Source organism: Schistocerca piceifrons, chromosome 1 (assembly GCF_021461385.2).
Source record: "Schistocerca piceifrons isolate TAMUIC-IGC-003096 chromosome 1, iqSchPice1.1, whole genome shotgun sequence".
NCBI lineage: Eukaryota > Metazoa > Arthropoda > Insecta > Orthoptera > Acrididae > Schistocerca > Schistocerca piceifrons.
This window is the reverse complement of record NC_060138.1, coordinates 800,964,591-800,982,907: the sequence shown is the minus strand read 5'-3', so window position 1 is coordinate 800,982,907 and position 18,317 is coordinate 800,964,591. Positions and strand designations below refer to the sequence as shown.

The 18,317-nt window shown below is 38.4% G+C and overlaps 1 protein-coding gene across 1 annotated transcript in view; it reads left to right on the top strand.

Annotated features, from left to right (window-relative positions):
* Positions 1-18,317, top strand: part of LOC124775216 (solute carrier family 22 member 7-like) — a 145,130-nt gene that overhangs the window by 80,294 nt on the left and 46,519 nt on the right. The window lies entirely within an intron of this gene.

Genomic DNA, 18,317 nt, shown 5'->3' with positions numbered 1-18,317 from the left:
AGAAGTATACAAATAGAGTATTACCTCCAACTAAATAGTGTCCGCTCTGGTTTGGTACCAAAAGCTGGTAAGGAAGACAAATATTTCACCAGAACGAATCTGTAAAATAGTGAAATGGTGAAACTGCTCTACTTGAAGTGTGATTCGTACTAAATGTTATAGCTAGCTTTCAGTATCTTGTGAATAAAAGTATTTCCAATTGAAGCTCGCTTTTTGTTACTTTATTTTCTTAAATTAACTTTTTGTCGTCTTATCAGTTACAGTATTTAAAATAACGTTTTACGTTTTTTTAATAGTATAATAGAAATATTATATTGGTCTTTAGCTTAACATAACTACATTCCTTGATAGAGCTTAAAAACGTGTTGCGGGAGTGGCTAAGACAAAATAACAGATCTCTTGCTAGTTGTGCAGTTCTTGCACAGGCCATAGGGGCAGCTTTGGCTAAATGGCCGAGTTCAGGTGTTGAGCAAATACGTGGACAAGTAAAAAATTCTATGCATAGCTTGGTGAGATAGTGTTAATATAAACGAAATGTTGGACGTACGTTCACGCAAGCTGTAATAACGAGATAGGTTAAATTTCAACTTTATCTGAATCACAAGTTTTTTCTTTTTTCTCATACTGCTTTTTAAAGCAGTCGTGCTGTGTATTTTGTTCAAATGGATAAATTGTAATATTGTGCCTACATGAAACTACATGTTTTGGGTGGCTTTTCGTAAACGTAAATTTATCTGAAGTTGTTACAAGAAGAGTGCTCATTCGTTATTCACAGGTTAAGTAATACAAATGACCGTCCTTCTCTTGAAGATGATCCAAGTGAAGCTTGTCCCAGAACTGCAAGCACAGAGGAAAACATGTAGCCAAGCCGAGTATGGTACTGAGCGATACTAGATAAAGGGAGAAAGAATAATAGTACAGAGTACAGTTCATTTTTCATAAAGAATAGAAAGCGTTATGCAGAATGGCTGCTGCATCTGTTGAACATTGACCAATGCATAAAAGAATTTCTGTGAAGTGTTTAAATGTTTTTAAATAAATTTCCTAATTTCCTGCACCAGTTTCTTACTGTAGATGAAATGCGAGTTCACAAATTCACACCGTAAACGAAGCAGTCGTTAAAGTAGTGGCTGGAATCCGGTTGCCCAATAGCAGAGAAAGCGAAATAGATTTCATCTACCAGGAAGATTAGGCCCATGTTTCCTGAGATCGAAATAGGTTATTCTTATTGATAACCTTTCAGATAATAAAACATTAACTAGCAGATACGAGGGTGGTTTGAAAAGTTCTCGGAATCACCACGAGAAGTCATCACTAGCGCAACGAATTGTTCACATGATATTCATTGGATTGTTGCCTGTAGTTAAAGTAGTGGCTGGAATCCGGTTGCCCAATAGCAGAGAAAGCGAAATAGATTTCATCTACCAGGAAGATTAGGCCCATGTTTCCTGAGATCGAAATAGGTTATTCTTATTGATAACCTTTCAGATAATAAAACATTAACTAGCAGATACGAGGGTGGTTTGAAAAGTTCTCGGAATCACCACGAGAAGTCATCACTAGCGCAACGAATTGTTCACATGATATTCATTGGATTGTTGCCTGTAAACACGTGCCACGCCAGTGCTCTTGGAAGAGAGCTGTGGCGGTGACGTAGCTCTGTTGTTGTTCCCGTGTAGTAGTTTGCGACGATGGAAAAAAATCAAGATTCGAGCAGTGATTAAGTACTTCGTAAAGAAAGATATGAAAGCAAAGGACATTCATGCTGATTTCCAGAATACACTGGGAGACTCTGGTCCTTCATATGCAACTGTTGTCAAGTGGGCAAATGAATATAAAGTTGGTCGGGAGAGCTGAACAGTGGTCGGCCAAGCTGTGTCACTACTCCAAAAATCATTGCAAAAATGCACAAAATGGTCATGGAAGATCGCCAATTGAAAATGCGTGAAATTGCTCGTGAAACGAAAAAATTATCCGCAAGATGGGTGCCATGACTCTTGACATCAACACAATTAGTGCCCGCACCCATGTGTCATCACCATGGCAGAGTTACACAAATTAAGGTATGAACTGTTGCCACACCCACCTTATTCACCTGATATGGCTCCGTCAGACTTCCATCTCTTCCAAAAACTGAAATTTTGTCTTGGTGGACGAAGATTCACTTCAGACAAAGAATTGATAGCCAGAGTTGAAAACTATTTTGCAGACTTGGTTGGTTGGTTGCTTTGGGGAAGGAGACCAGACAGCGAGGTCATCGGTCTCATCGGATTAGGGAAGGACGAGGAAGGAAGTCGGCCGTGCCCTTTGAAAGGAACCATCCCGGCATTTGCCAGTGGCGATTTAGGGAAATCACGGAAAACCTAAATCAGGATGGCCGGACGCGGGATTGAACCGTCGTCCACCCGAATGCGAGTCCAGTGTCTAACCACTGCGCCACCTCGCTCGGTTTGCAGACTTGGAGGAAACTCATTTTCAAGATGGGATCAAGGCACTGGAACATCATTGGACTAAGTGCATTAATCTACAAGGAGACTACATTGAAAAATAAAAAAAGTTTCAGTGATGTAAGTACTTTTTTTCTATTCTGTTCTGAGAACTTTTCAAACCAACCTCGTATTTAGCAAACGCTTTGGACACACTGAAAGAAAAATATGTGATAAGAGGTCTGGACTGCAAACCAGAAATCATCTGTCTTCAGGGCGGTGCACTTGTCTACAAGATGCTTTGAACATAGGAAAAATTAGGAGTTTTAATTACGTACTGTTAGGACATCTACCCACACAGTACTGTGATGTGCATGTAACAGAGCGGGCGGTAGGGCAAGTGGCCGCATACCATGTAACGCTCCAGCCTGCAGCGGCGTTTTGCCACATCTGCCTGTAGTGTGCACTTTGGGATGCAAGTAGAACATTTAGCGCTGATTTTTACACTACAGGCCATTAAAATTGCTACACCACGGAGATGACGTGCTACAGACGCGAAATTTAACTGACAGGAAGAAGATGTTGTGATATGCAAATGATTAGCTTTTCAGAGCATTCACACAAGGTTGGCGCCGGTGGCGACACCTACAACGTGCTGACATGAGGAAAGTTTCCAACCGATTTCTCATACACTGGTGAAACGTTGTTGTGATGCATTGTGTAAGGAGGAGCAATGCGTACCATCACGTTTCCGACTTTGATAAACGTTGGATTGTAGCCTATCGCGATTGGGATATATCGTATTGTGACATTACTGCTCGCATTGTTCGAGATCCAATGCCTGTAGGCAGAATATGGAATCTGTAAGTTCAGGAGGGTAATACGGAACGCAGTGCTGGATCCCAACGGCCTCGTATCACTAGCAGTCGAGATGACAGCCATCTTATCCGCATGACTGTAATGGATCGTGCAGCCGCGTCTCGATCTCTGAGCCACCAGATGGGGACGTTTGCAAGACAAAAACCATCTGCACGAACAGTTCGACGATGTTTGCAGCAGCATGGACTATCAGCTCGGAGACCATGGCTGCGGATATCCTTGACACTGCATCACAGACAGGAGTGCCTGCGATGGTGTACTTAACGACGAACCTCAGTGCACGAATGGCAAAACGTCATTTTTTCGGATCAATCCAAGTTTTGTTTACAGCATCATGATGGTCACATCCCTGTTTGGCGACATCGCGCTGAACGCACATTGGAAGCGTGTATTCGTCATCGCCATACTGGCGTATCACCCGGCGTGATGGTATGGGGTGCCATTGGTTACACGTCTCAGTCACCTCTTGTTCGCATTGACAGCACATTGAACAGTGGACGTTACATTTCAGACGTGTTACGACCCGTGGCCCTACCCTTTTTCGATCCCTGCGAAACCCTACATTTCAGCAGGATAATGCACGACCGCATGTTGCACGTCCTGTACAGGCCTTTCTGGATACATAAAATGTTTGACTACTGCCCTGGCCGGCACATTCTCCAGATCTCTCACCAATTGAAAACGTCTGGTCAATGGTGGCTAAGCAACTGGCTCGTCACAATACACCAGTCACTGCTCTTGATGAACTGTGGTATCGTGTTGAAGCTGCATGGCCAGTTGTACCTGTACACGCCATCCAAGCTCTGTTTGATTGAATGTCCAGGTGTATCAAGGCTGTTATTACGGCCAGAGATGGTTGTTCTGGGTACTGATTTCTCAGGATCTATGCACCCAAATTGCGTGAAAATGTAATCACATGTCCAATGAATACACGTTTATCATCTGCATTTCTTCTTGGTGTAGCAATTTTAATGACCAGTAGTGTATGTTACGTTATGCATGGCGGTCAGTCAGATGAAAACCGAACAACCGCCACATCGGGAGCATACAAAAGTATTACCACACGTCTTAAGACATTTATTTCACTGGGACAAGAGAAGTTTAGTTCCTGTTTCGTAGAACACAGGTGGATGCACAACACACCTATGTTTGCACTTCCACGTCTGACTGAAACTGACGTCCACCCATGTATTTCTGCAGGTCGCCAAAGATTTGAAAATCATAGGGTGAAATATCTATACCATATGGAGGATGTTACATTGTTTCCCAACAAAATTACTGAATCATAGCCTTCATCTCCCTAGCAGTGTGGGGTCGGCATTATCATACAACAAGATGATTCCGTCCGACAGCATTCCTGCACATTTTAACTTTATAACGCATCACAGTTTCTTGAAAGTGTCTTCATAGTGCTGCACATTGATTGTGGTTCCATACTCAAAGAACTGAACCAGCAGAGGGCCCTGGAGCTGATCATCTCGTTTCCCAGTGAAATAAAAGTTTTAACACTTTTGGTGACTACTCTTAAATGGATCTAGCAAGGTGGTGGCCCACCATGTAAACTAGAAGTTGCCCTGCTGCAGAGAATGGGGTTTGTTGTGGCATGCAGAATCAGGCCATCAACCCAGCATGGATGAAACCATTTACAGCAGCAGCAGCAGCAGTGTTTGCCCACATAAGCAGAGGCAGGCAGCAGGGAGTTAGCCCACACAAGTAAACATGCCTTAGCAGCTGCACTACCCTGGGCTGAAAAATGGGGTTGGAAGGTCACCAATGATTACTGTAAATGGTGTAGCCGACAGTTGCACAGTTGCATTTCACATTTCTTTACTTTCACTGTTCACAATCCCCCAATATTACAGTTATATGGCCAGTTAACTATTGGCAAATTTAGATAAGCCTCATTAATAGATTCCAGGCAAACATCAGCATACTGCTACAATAGTTTACTGTTGAATATCTATGAGCAGTAAAAACCTAACCACACAGTTCACAGTTCTTGCAGAATAATATGGTACATATTGAACAGACAGTGTAATTGTTTTAACACATGGTCTAACTGTGTTACACTTATTCCACTGTTAATTTGATGCACTGTTATTGTTCTAACCAGCACAGATCCCTCGGCTGAAAATCTGCCCTGGATTGACTGTCTCAGGACCAAAAGTCAGGCCTGTACATACCATCACAATAACAGGTACTGAAACTACACACATTGGTCAATGTTTAAGTTGCAGAAATTACAATTAAAATATAACTCATCCAATTAACTGAATATATCAAAAAAATTGTTCTTTTTAACAGTTTCTTCTACTACAAGGGTTAGGCTGAATTATTTGTTTAAATGATGAAATTAACAGATATCGTCATACAAACAATACTTTCGACAAAACTGGTCATTGCTTTGGAATTAATTCAGAGCTGGCATTGCTAACATGTTTTCAAATGCAGCCAAACAAATACTTTAAGAATCTTAGTGATTCTTTTTCCAAATATTTATCATTATTACAGAATTTATATTTGTTTGTAAGCCAACAACAGAATTTAAGTCATGGAATAATTACTGATTTCACCCTGTAATGAAAGATATTGATTAGGAATAGTCAAAATAAATTTGGAAATTGATGATGTACACAAAACTAAGCACAAAACTAGATCTGGTATTATATTCTTTAAAACTGAGGGCCAACCTTTCTCTTTTATGAAAATGCAGATTATACTTGCATATATCAATAGCTATTAGTTAAAAGTGAAAAACAAATTTAAGGAGGCAGATGGTAAAACAAGAGAGGAAATAGAAAGATACCAGCTTACTTTGTCACAATGTTAGTCATAAAATCTGGTTTGGTCCTTCATAATACAAGAAGAATTTCTTGGGTTTTTTTTCCTTTCCTAATTGTAGAACTGCTCAATAGAACCCACTCCCCTTGTTGATAGGGTGGTAAAACTGAACTTCTATTACTTATCTTTATTTGCCTAGCAAGTGCCTTGAATTACACTGTTCCACTCTTCTCCATACGATTTTAAGTCTCTATTTAAATCCTTTGACTTTATATGAGTAATTACATACCAGTAATTTTTTTTAATTTGAATGTAGGGCTCATTTTCCCCATTCCACAACCTTTTTTAAGAATAAAGAATAATTCACACTGCTGATGTCTAAAATACAGCTCCTCACATTCCTGAAGCTGTAGCAAGTCACCTCACTAAAATGTAAAAACATTGTTATCTTCTTTGATGGCTGTTGCATCTTCTACATCTCCAGCTGGACAGGGTGCCACTGTAAAGCGATGGCTTAGTGATATTTATTTATTTATTTATGTTTTCTTTGCATGGAGCCATCATAATGATGGCTTTTGCAAATGTCAGACTTAATACTGTGGCTATATTTACATTTATAAAATAAACTATATTCTGTAGCTCTTGCTTCTTATGTCTATTTTTTACATTTATCACATTACAGCTGTTACAATCACTATCTTAAAATTTGCTGAAAGAATGTAAACATTTTTCTATTAGAAAAGATTTAAATTTTGTTTTAAAAACATTTCCCGTGTACGTTCTTAGAGCGTTTGGTAGCTTGTTATACCAAATCAAACCACTGATATACGGGTTTCTATCACTCATTTTTAACATTGTTCTGTTACAGAAATAGTTACATTTTGTTCTAGTGTTGTGATCATGTACATCACTGCCCTTGATAGCTTCTGTTGGTTGACTTATAAAAAATACAACTATTTTGAAGATGTACAGAGAATATATTGTCAGATATTTGTGCTGCACAAACACTTCACAATAGGAATCTCTATGTCCCATCCCATGTATATGTCTTATTGCTCTTTTCTGTAGTAGTAGTTTCTTTTTAAATGTACATCAGCTGCACAGCCCCATAGTTCAATTCCATAATTGAGAAAGGGGTAAAGTGTTCCATAATATACTAATTTCAGTGCTTGGCTCGGATCTATCTTTGCGAGCTGGCTGTGGAGATATATGGCACTACTGTCTTTTCCACATAAGAAATTAATGTGGTATGTCCGCCGCAAATTTTCATCAACATATACACCCAGGAATTTACAGTTGCCGTTTTCTGTTGCAGAGATATTACACATACTATTCATATTGTTGTGGTGAGAACTGTCTGTTTTAAATGTCAGTAGTTGAGATTTGGTGACATTCACCTTGAGTCCCTGATCATTGAAGTATTTTGTTACTTCTGTTACACCACTAGCAAATAGTCATCTCAATGTTGAGGTCGTGACAATGTGGCAAGGTGTTAACAGCTTGGGCAGCAAAGCAAGGGCTCCCGTGGCTGAAGCTAGCTGAGACTGTCAGACAAGGCTGTCTGTATGTATGGCAGTGGGGAATGTCTTGACCACATTAGCCAGTATGACATGCTGTAGGCATTATTGGCTGACTGAGCATCAACTAACTCTCTTCTGACAGTTAACTCATGGTAAACGTTGTGACAAATTTACAGCTTCCTTCATAGAATGAAAGGTGGCTATCAGCCAGTGAATGTGGTCATGAAGAGATGTCCTGTTAGTGTCAGAACAAAGTCCAAGAAAAAAGGAGAATATGAGAGATCTCACATCAAATCATTGCTACCTGAAAGATGGTGCCAGTGAGGGCTCAGGTCTAGAGCTGACGCACTTTGACAGCAGCCAATGATCAACACATGTTTCTTCTCCCACACTTCCAACAAACTACCAAGAATGGATTAAAAGTAAGCATGCTGTCAGTGGATCACACTCCACAGGAGCAAACAGTCTTTGCTTAAATGACAATCTTTCACTGCACATGGGTCAAAACGAATTGCATTTCAATATTGCAGACGAAAATTTAAGTTAAAAAATTAGAAATAAAAGTTTTTAATAGCCCCTAGATTGGCTAGGAAACCTGGACAGCTGCAATATATACTTTAGGATGATGTAAACAACTTGGGAGACCTTAATTGTCAATAAACTCGTCATTTGAAAACACAGCTTGAAGAATAAAGTGTTATTTACCCTATAAACAACCTTTTTGTGTGAAATGATGAATGTATATTTATTTCCACCCTGGATATGAAAAATAAATAATATAAATTATTGAAAAATGTGTGTTTCCTTTCCAACACACAAACTTTTCACCTCCCTGTGTAGGTCATCTCTGTTATAAAAAGCAGATTTACAAATGTTGGGTTCATTCTAGTATCACCATTGAATATTAAGCACTCTGTTGTTGGTAGCTTCAAACCAGAGGTATGAATAAGTGTGTAAGTGTGTGTGTGTGTGTGGGGGGGGGGGGGGGGGGGGGGGGGGTGCGTGCGTGCGCACATGCATAGAGATTGCTGCACACCCCAACAGTGAGTGTTGTATGCCTTGAAAAGTGTGACACATTGAGACAGACTGTTTTACGTTGAGGCAATAACAACTACGGTTGTATTCTGACAGTTTGATGGAGAAACTATTGAGTACTTTAGTGTTATTTTGTGGCTGCACTTAATGTTTTAAAAGAATGTACGTAGACTCTCATTGAATGATGAGTTTTACTTTGATATAGTATGTATAAACTCTAATATTTATTCTTGTTATTGCTTTTAAAAGAGTTTGTAAATTGTTAACAAATTGTGTGTTCTTTATAAATTTGCAGTGCTACTGTATTTGTCAGTCCTAATGTTGGCCCTTGTTACTCTATTGAAGAGAAGAAATTAATGCCCACTGATGATAAATGATCTTTTCTACATTTGTAGTATTACTGCATGTAAAGTTTTGAATGAATGATGAATGTAAAAATTGCTTTTAATAAATGAATATGTGAGCAAACTATTATTTTGTCCTCATTATCTAACCTTGCCCTGGTTTTTGGCACCCATTAACACCCTGCATTCTTACTGAAAATCACTACAGACATAAAAATCATGTGATAATTATAGCTGTCACTATGTAGTACCATTGATACCAATCTTGATACAATATTGAGGAAACCTACTAATTATTATCCATGTTTAACAATTTCAAATCATGGAGAAAAAAGCAAGATGGCTGCTGATACATGAGCATACTACAACTTTCAGAGTGTAAATAGGCAGATACCCACTGCCATGATCATTTCAACTTCATGTAACTAGACTTAAATTTGAATCAGCGTGACATCATTGAGATTCTTATCAACCTACCGATTTATCAACAGAAAACATGGAACTATTGACATGTTACTCATATAATCTAGATTATGTTGAGCACCATAGCTCACACTAATTTTAATAATTAATGAAAACTACCTCACCTATATTATACACATTACTGTACATTATGGGCCAAGATGTGAAGTTGGTGGTCATACGTGCATGAGATGTGCTTGGTTGTGTGTACAAATGGTATGTGTTTCTCTTTTTCTGATGAATGCTATGGCCAAAAGCTTTTAACTATGTCTGTCTGCAACTTAATGTGTCTTCTTTACAGTAAGTAGCAATCTGTCTTTTCCCACAATGTTGTTATTACACTTTTATTGTTTTAGGACCAGTTTCATTCATTTAACAGCTTCAGGTTGTCGAATTTTGTTAAAGCCATGACAGAAATATTCTGGTTGTCATATGTGACATTGAAGACCAAATCCAAAAGCAGTTATCATAAAGCAACTTCCTGGCAGATTAAAACTGTGTGCCGGACTGAGACTCGAACTCGGGACCTCTGCCTTTCGCGGGCAAGTGCTCTACTAACTGAGCTACCCAAGCACAACTCACGCCCCGTCCTCACAGCTTTACTTCTGCCAGTACCTCGCCTCCTACCCTCCAAACTTTACAGAAGCTCTCCTGTGAACTATGCAGAACTAGCACTCCTGAAAGAAAGGAAAATGCAGAGACATGGCTTAGTCACAGCCTGGGGGATGTTTCCAGAATGAGATTTTCACTCTGCAGTGGAGTGTGCACTGATATGAAAACTCCTGGCAGATTAAAACTGTGTGCTGGATCAAGACTCAAACTCGGGACCTTTGCCTTTCACAGGCAAGTGCTCTACCAACTGAGCTACCCAAGCACGACTCATGCCCTGTCCTCACAGCTTTACTTCTGCCAGTACCTCGTCTCCTTCCCTCCAAACTTTACAGAAGCTCTCCTGCGAACTATGCAGAACCAGCACTCCTGAAAGAAAGGAAAATGCGGATACATGGCTTAGTCACAGCCTGGGGGATGTTTCCAGAATGAGATTTTCACTCTGCAGTGGAGTGTGCACTGATATGAAACCTCCTGGCAGATTAAAACTGTGTGCTGGACCAAGACTCAAACTCGGGACCTTTGCCTTTCGCGGGCAAGTGCTCTACCAACTGAGCTACCCAAGCACGACTCACGCCCCGTCCTCACAGCTTCACTTCTGCCAGTACCTCGCCTCCTACCCTCCAAACTTTACAGAAGCTCTCCTGCGAACCATGCAGAACTAGCACTCCTGAAAGAAAGGAGAGCACTTGCCCACCAAAGGCAAAGGTCCCAAGTTCGAGTCTCAGCCGGCACACAGTTTTAATCTGCCAGGAAGTTTCATATCAGTGCACACTCCGCTGCAGAGTGAAAATTTCATTCTGGATTTATCATAAACATTCTTCTGACTGCCTGGCAGAAGTATGGTAAGCAGACACAGCATTGTGCATACAATGTGCAGTTTTTTGCCATACATCTGCCAGGTGGTCAGCAGAATGTTTGTGATCAAAGGTTTTGGGTTTTTCCTTCCACATTTCATGTGACAACCAGACCGTTTGTGTCATGACTTCAGCACAACTCCATAACCTGAAGATCTCCAATGAATGAAACTGTTTGTAATACAATAAATGTGTAATAACATAGTGAGGTGGTTTTTGTTAATGATTAACAATGACACATTGAACATTTTTACATCTAACGAGGGCACTGCCAGTAAGGAAAACATCATCTCTGGCTGTTTGATCACTTGCAGCGAGCTAGCAAGCCAGTTTTAGCCCAAATTGTCACAAGCTCACTCTAATTCTCAGTGAAGCATCTGATTTTATGTTCTGATCTAATTAACATTTCCCTAGATGACAGTGCTACATTTACGGTGTCTGCCAGATAGCAAAGTAGACTGTTGTTACTGTGGAGCAAGTCAGTTACACATGTGTATGAGATTGCTAGTGTGAAATTAGCCTATGCGTCAGCACTTATGGAATTGTATACTTATTCAACCACGTGATCTAATTTTGACAATAGTTTCCATCACTTTTTACTAATATTGACATACCTGTGTGGTTATACAGCTGTTGGCCTGAGTTCAGTTTAATCTGTGTGCATGGTGAATTAGTTGTGTGAATTTTTCTTTCATTTCCTTGTTGTTCAACATTGTTTTATTGTGAACTTATTGACTTTTTTTCATGTTGCAACGTACTTACGAATGTGTAATCAGAAACTGTAGCTACAAAGGAGTGAGCCAGAAAAGAAGATCATATTGAATCAAGGATGCCCATACAGTAGTTGTTAGGGAGGGACCTAGACCTAGGGTATGGTACATTTTTAACATTTTGGGAGACAAATGGCAATTTGTAGGTAACCAAAAAATATTTCAGGTTTGACCATATTGAAAACCTCTTTAATACCGACTTTTAAATTGTTTTCTTGAAATAAAAACACCTGAATAGGCTACATTTTTCCTTTTCCTGAGAGCTCAGGGGGAGGGGGAGTATGGTCTCCCCTTGCCGATAGGTATGGGTTCCCTTGTATTAAATTGGCTCATCTATGTGACATTTATGACTGTACCAGGATCAGCAATGGCCAACCATTTTTAATGAGCTAGCCCTCAATTATTGTGATAAATTTTAATTATATCTCACAATTAATTAACTAATTGTTGCCCTATTTCAATCTGTTCACTGCCATGCATTCTGTTTCTGTTCATATGACTGGTTTTATTATGTTTTGTATTTTAAATTTTTACACAATAAAATGTCATTCTCTTGATTTGCTGAAGTTCTGCAGTGGAACATAGAAGTACCTGAGCAAATAAGTGAGCCATGTGATGTCGTTGCTTCTTCTCAAATGTGCTGTGTGTGCAAGCTCCTCCTCTAGTTGACATTTTCCCACAATGTGGTGGAAGGCTACTTGCAGTGGGTAGCAGTGAGCTGTACAAACATGCTCACTGCCTCTCATATTCTGCACACAGTACTCAGTGACTGTAATTCTGACTGTGATTTTATTGGTCCTGTAAATTACTTTTTGTAAACCTTATATGAACACGCACACACACACACACACACACACACACACACACACACACACACACACACAGAGCAGTTATATACAAAGCAACAACTATTGTGGCTTAATAACGTGCTCTGGGCTAAATGAGTACAGTACAGGTGCAGGACTCATTGGTAATTGCGATAATGCAACACCACTTTCCCTTCCACTTGCAACAATTTGACTCATGACTGTGAGAGCATGCTTTGTTTGTTCGTTGGTATAGTATGTGCATGCATGTTTGTTGTGGTGGCTTGTTTCAGTTTATTTCACTATGGACACATTTAAAACAGGATCTTGCCATAAAAGACTGAGTTCATGTAATCACAACGAATCTTCCACATCCAGTAAAAATGCATCATGTAATACACATAAAGGCAACTGTGTTAGCGAAATTAGTGAACCGAACTCCTTTCAGAAGAACGCAAAATTTTGCTTTCATAAATACAATGATGATTATTTGAAATACGGGCTTGTGTTTTCAAGATCAAGAGCCACTTCCTCAGTATGTTGTGTGCTTTGAAGTACTTCCTTGCAAGAGTATGAAACCCTCAAAACTGGAAAAACATTTATCAAAGAAATGTAAGTAAGTAAATCAATTTTTCCAAGACAAAAAATGAAAAATTTTTAAGTCAAAATCAGTGATGACAAAACCGACTTCTGGGAAATAAAATAAGCAAGCTACAATTGCTTCATATCGACTGTCATTATTGATAGCCAAAAAGAGGGCAGCTCACAACATAGGAGAGGATATTATTTTACCAGCAGCCAAAATAATATATGATGCTTTATTTGGTGAAAAGCACACAAGATAATTGATGAAATACCCTGTCAAACACAACAGGAAAGAGAAGGATTGATAAAATGTCAGAGTTTGTAAAACAGTTCATGATCACAGTTTTCAAGCAAAGTGACTACTTTCCACCTCAGCTTGAAAAAAGCACAGATATAGCCAGTGTGACTACTCTTTTAGCTTTTGTTATGTTTGAATATGGTGGGAGTACAGAAGAAGAAACACTCTTTTGTAAATGTTTGCCAATGATAACAACAGGGGAAGAAATTTTTTAATGTCTTGATGGCTTTATGGTAGAAAATGAAATAGAATGGACAAAATGTATTGCACTGACAACTGATGGTGCCCATGTTATATCTAGCATTTACTCAGGTTTGACTGCCAAAGTTAGGGCATTTGCCCCTTCTGTTCAGTGGACTCACTGTAGCCTGCACCAAGAGGCCCTTGTATGTAAAGGTCTGTCTGAAAGCCTTGGGAAAACCACTAATGACACAGTTAAAATTGTGAATTTCCTTAAATCTAGACTTAAAAATTCAAGATTGTTTGCTATACTGCGCAATGAGATGGGCACTGAGCACAAAACACTTCTCCCGCACTGTGAAGTACACTGGTTGTCAAGAGGGAAAGTGCTATCAAGATTATTTGAGCTTCGAGATGAGCTGAGACTCTTCCTGTTGGAGCACAAAAGTGTTGCAAAACCTGTGCGCAGTTTATTGGATATGTTAACTGATGAAAACTGGCTAATATGTCTTTCATACCTGAGTGACATATTCAGTGCTCTTAATAGCCTCAATTTATTACTGCAAGGGAAGGAAGTCCACAAGTTCTACGTTCACAGTAAAATAGAAGCAACTATTAAAAAAACTTGAAAGATGGTCCACTAAAATGAAAGAGAGTTGTTCTGATGCATTCCAACTCCTCAATGATTTCTTAGAGACATATGGAATCAAAGTTAATGAGGAAACAGCAGCTGCCACGAAGGAATATCTTGAAGCACTGGTCTCTAGTTTCAGGTACTTATTCTGAAATAATTTTACTTGTGATCACTTAGATTTGAAGTATTCCTTATTAAACATGTTTATAATTTTCATGTTGTTCTTTTTCACCCAATACAGAAAAGTAATAATAAGTTCAATCACCTCCATTTTCAAAATGATAGATGGCCATCCCAACATAGTGAACTCAAAAGAATTTGATAGTTTCACATTGATCCCGCTGATAGTTGTTTGCTTATTCAGTAGTGTTACTTAATATTGATTTCTTGTTGTAGGTATTACTTTCCAAGAATTCCTGATGAACAGCTATGCATAAGAAATCCATTTGAAGAAGACAACTTTAAAAATTTAAAACTGTCAGCATCTGCGGAAGACTCCTTAGTAGAAATATCATGTGATTCTGCTTTGAAAACTTTATTTTAAGAATTCAGCCTAATGCCATTTTGAATCAAATTAAAGGGAGAGTATCGAGTGTTTGCAAAGATAGCTTTGAAGGAACTAATGGAGTTCACAACTACTAACTTATGTGAATGTGCTTTTTCTAGCTTGGTTTTTTTATATATATATATATATATATATATATATATATAATAGAGGGAAACATTCCACGTGGGAAAAATATATCTAAAAAGAAAGATGATGAAACTTACCAAACAAAAGCGCTGGCAGGTCGATAGACACACAAACAAACACAAACATACACACAAAATTCTAGCTTTCGCAACCAATGGTTGCCTCGTCAGGAAAGAGGGAAGGAGAAGGAAAGACAAAAGGATATGGGTTTTAAGGGAGAGGGTAAGGAGTCATTCCAATCCCGGGAGCGGAAAGACTTACCTTAGGGGGAAAAAAGGACAGGTATACACTCGCACACACACACATATCCATCCACACATACACAGACACAGACACAAATGTCTGCTTGTGTCTGTGTATGTGTGGATGGATATGTGTGTGTGTGCGAGTGTATACCTGTCCTTTTTTCCCCCTAAGGTAAGTCTTTCCGCTCCCGGGATTGGAATGACTCCTTACCCTCTCCCTTAAAACCCATATCCTTTTGTCTTTCCTTCTCCTTCCCTCTTTCCTGACGAGGCAACCATTGGTTGCGAAAGCTAGAATTTTGTGTGTATGTTTGTGTTTGTTTGTGTGTCTATCGACCTGCCAGCGCTTTTGTTTGGTAAGTTTCATCATCTTTCTTTTTAGATATATATATATATATATATATATATATATATATATATTTGCATGAAAACGATTTACAACTAAAACTAACAAGCTTCAGTCCAGATATAGAAAGTGTCATTAACATCAAGACTAAATAATCCCACAAATCTCATTAAGTTCACCACTTAATTTGCATGAAATAAAATTCTTATGGGCCAAAATATTGTTTCTTTTCTTTAATTATGTTCTCTTCACCAGTTTCAACATTGTTACTCAGAAAAGCACTTTTTCATACAACACTAAGTTCAGTCTCATATTATATATAATTTTTATATCTCTATTAACTACTGTGTAGTGATTGTAGTTGTAGGTATACATATGTATATACTGGGTCAAAAAAATGTTTCCAGAAAAATAGTGGGTCGTGTTACAAAAAAGTTCCTAACTGACCATGATAATAATAATAATAATAATAATAATAATAATAAAATTTTATTGTCATTTGGCTGATTACAGCAATAGACAAAGTCAAGAGCATATATTTCTACACAAACTACAATATTGATGTAAATTGGTTCACTTAAAATAGGTACACATTAGAATGCAGTATTTTCATCTTCAAAAAATTTGTCAGTGGTGTAAAACGAATTGTTCACTAGTAGCTTGTATAATTTAGCTTTAAAAATATTTACAGGCAGTTCTTTAAAGTCAGCACTTAGTCTATTAAACATCCATAGTCCAAGAACTAGGTAGGAGTTCTTTGATTCTGATAATCTATGATATGGCACGTCTACAGATATTTTACAGATGTGACTAATAAAAAAAATTATTTCACTTTCTTATTTTATTGTGCCTAAAATTCATTAGTCTCAGAGAAAATTAGTAATGTCAGCTTGTATACTCCAACACTGCTATAGAATTATTTTTTCATCAGTATTTTTTCAGGGTTTCAGCAAAACCATTCTCTGTTTTGAGATTGCAGATTTCTTGGCAGTGCTTTCATTGATTTAGTAGCAGAATATTGAAGTCCTTTACCAAATTTTTGTAGCTTATGTGAAAGGCAAGTCAGTTGTTTTCTTTTTCTTGTGTTATGGATATGAATAGTCTCATTGGTATCCAGATTTGTGATGTCTTCATATGCAGGCACAATGGTCTTGAATACATTTACAAATATCTGTATCTACATACATACTCCACAAGCCATCATACAGAGCACGGTGAAGGATATACATGTAGTGACAATAATCTTTTCATTATTGTGATGGCAGAGTTTCCTCATATTGTCATTCCTGATTGGATATATGATTCAGCAGGGACCATGATATACAAAAACTTTTGAAATGCATATTGAGACAGTTGTCTCATTAGAAATAGCTGCCATAGAGCTTAACTTGCTGAAACCAGTGTTAATCTGTTGTTTACACTTTAGCTCACATCATTACACTTAAAGACTTAACTGAAACTATTTCTTTCACTCCTGTTTCATTCAAAAGTACAGATATGTGTTTTATCTATTGTTGAAACCCTTGTGAAAAGTTCTTTTTTTTTTTTTTTTAGATTAATGATTAGCTCATTAACCCTGAGCCTCTCTCTCTCTCTCTCTCTCTCTCTCTCTCTCTCTCTCTCTCTCTCTCTCGTGAGTGTGTTTTTTCTCAAATGCCACAAAAGTGTTGGTTACACTCAGTCATGTCATCTGCATATAGTTACTTTGTTTCAGTTTCACATGTTTGTATTACATTGTTTATAAATAAATTTAACAAGATAGGCCAATTACAGGTCCTTGAGGAACTCCAAATGTTATGCTTCTATCTCTCATGTATATATCTTCAAAAGTAACATATTGTCTTCTGTCACTGAAATATGTTGTTATCCAGTCTGCTGCATACTGTGCAATTTATTATTTTCAAAAATGGTTCAAATGGCTCTGAGCACTGTGAGACTTAACTTCTGAGGTCATCAGTCCCCTATAATGTAGGACTACTTAAACCCTAACCAATCTAAGGACATTACACACTTCCATGCCTGAGGCAGGATTCAAACCTGTGACCGCAGCGATCATGCGGTTCCAGACTGTAGTGCCTAGAACCGCACGGCCACCCCGGCCGGTGGTGTATTATGTCAAATGCCTTGGATACATCAAGGAAAACTCCAGATATTTTATCCAAGGCCTGTACAAAGAATCCCGTTGAACCTTCAATTGCTGAATCTGTTGCTGTCCCTTATTTGGTACCAGTCTTGTGTTGGAATTTTTCTACTTCAGAAAGCTTAGAGGTACAGCAATCTCTTCATTATACCTGTCTGTCACTCATAAGTACCAATCTAGCCTTTTTGTAACATTATTGTAAAGCTCATCAAAACAGTTTTCTAACTCATTCTTAAGTATTTATTTTTATTTTTTATTTACTTATTCATCCAGTAAATCTCTACACACACACACACACACACACACACACACACACACACACACACACACACATTTTGCATGCTCTTGCTTCATATCTGTTCACACACACACACACACACACACACACACACACACACACACACACACACACACATTTTGCATGTTCTTGCTTCATATCTGTTGTACTTCACATGGTTTAACAATCCTACCACTGAAATAATCAGTGAGAGTATTTTCCTTTATTTCTAAAGTTATCTAAGATAGCAACCATTTAAATAAACTATGTATTCCACAGCTGGAAGAAAACTCTCCTTAGCTTTGGGCTAACAGAATGTGTGTGATGAGATTGTCCACTTGACGTCCTTTTCCTCATCCCTTTAATGACATAAAATTCATTAGTTCTGAAAGGAGTTCATTGCAAAATTGTCAGATTTGTTGTTCTACA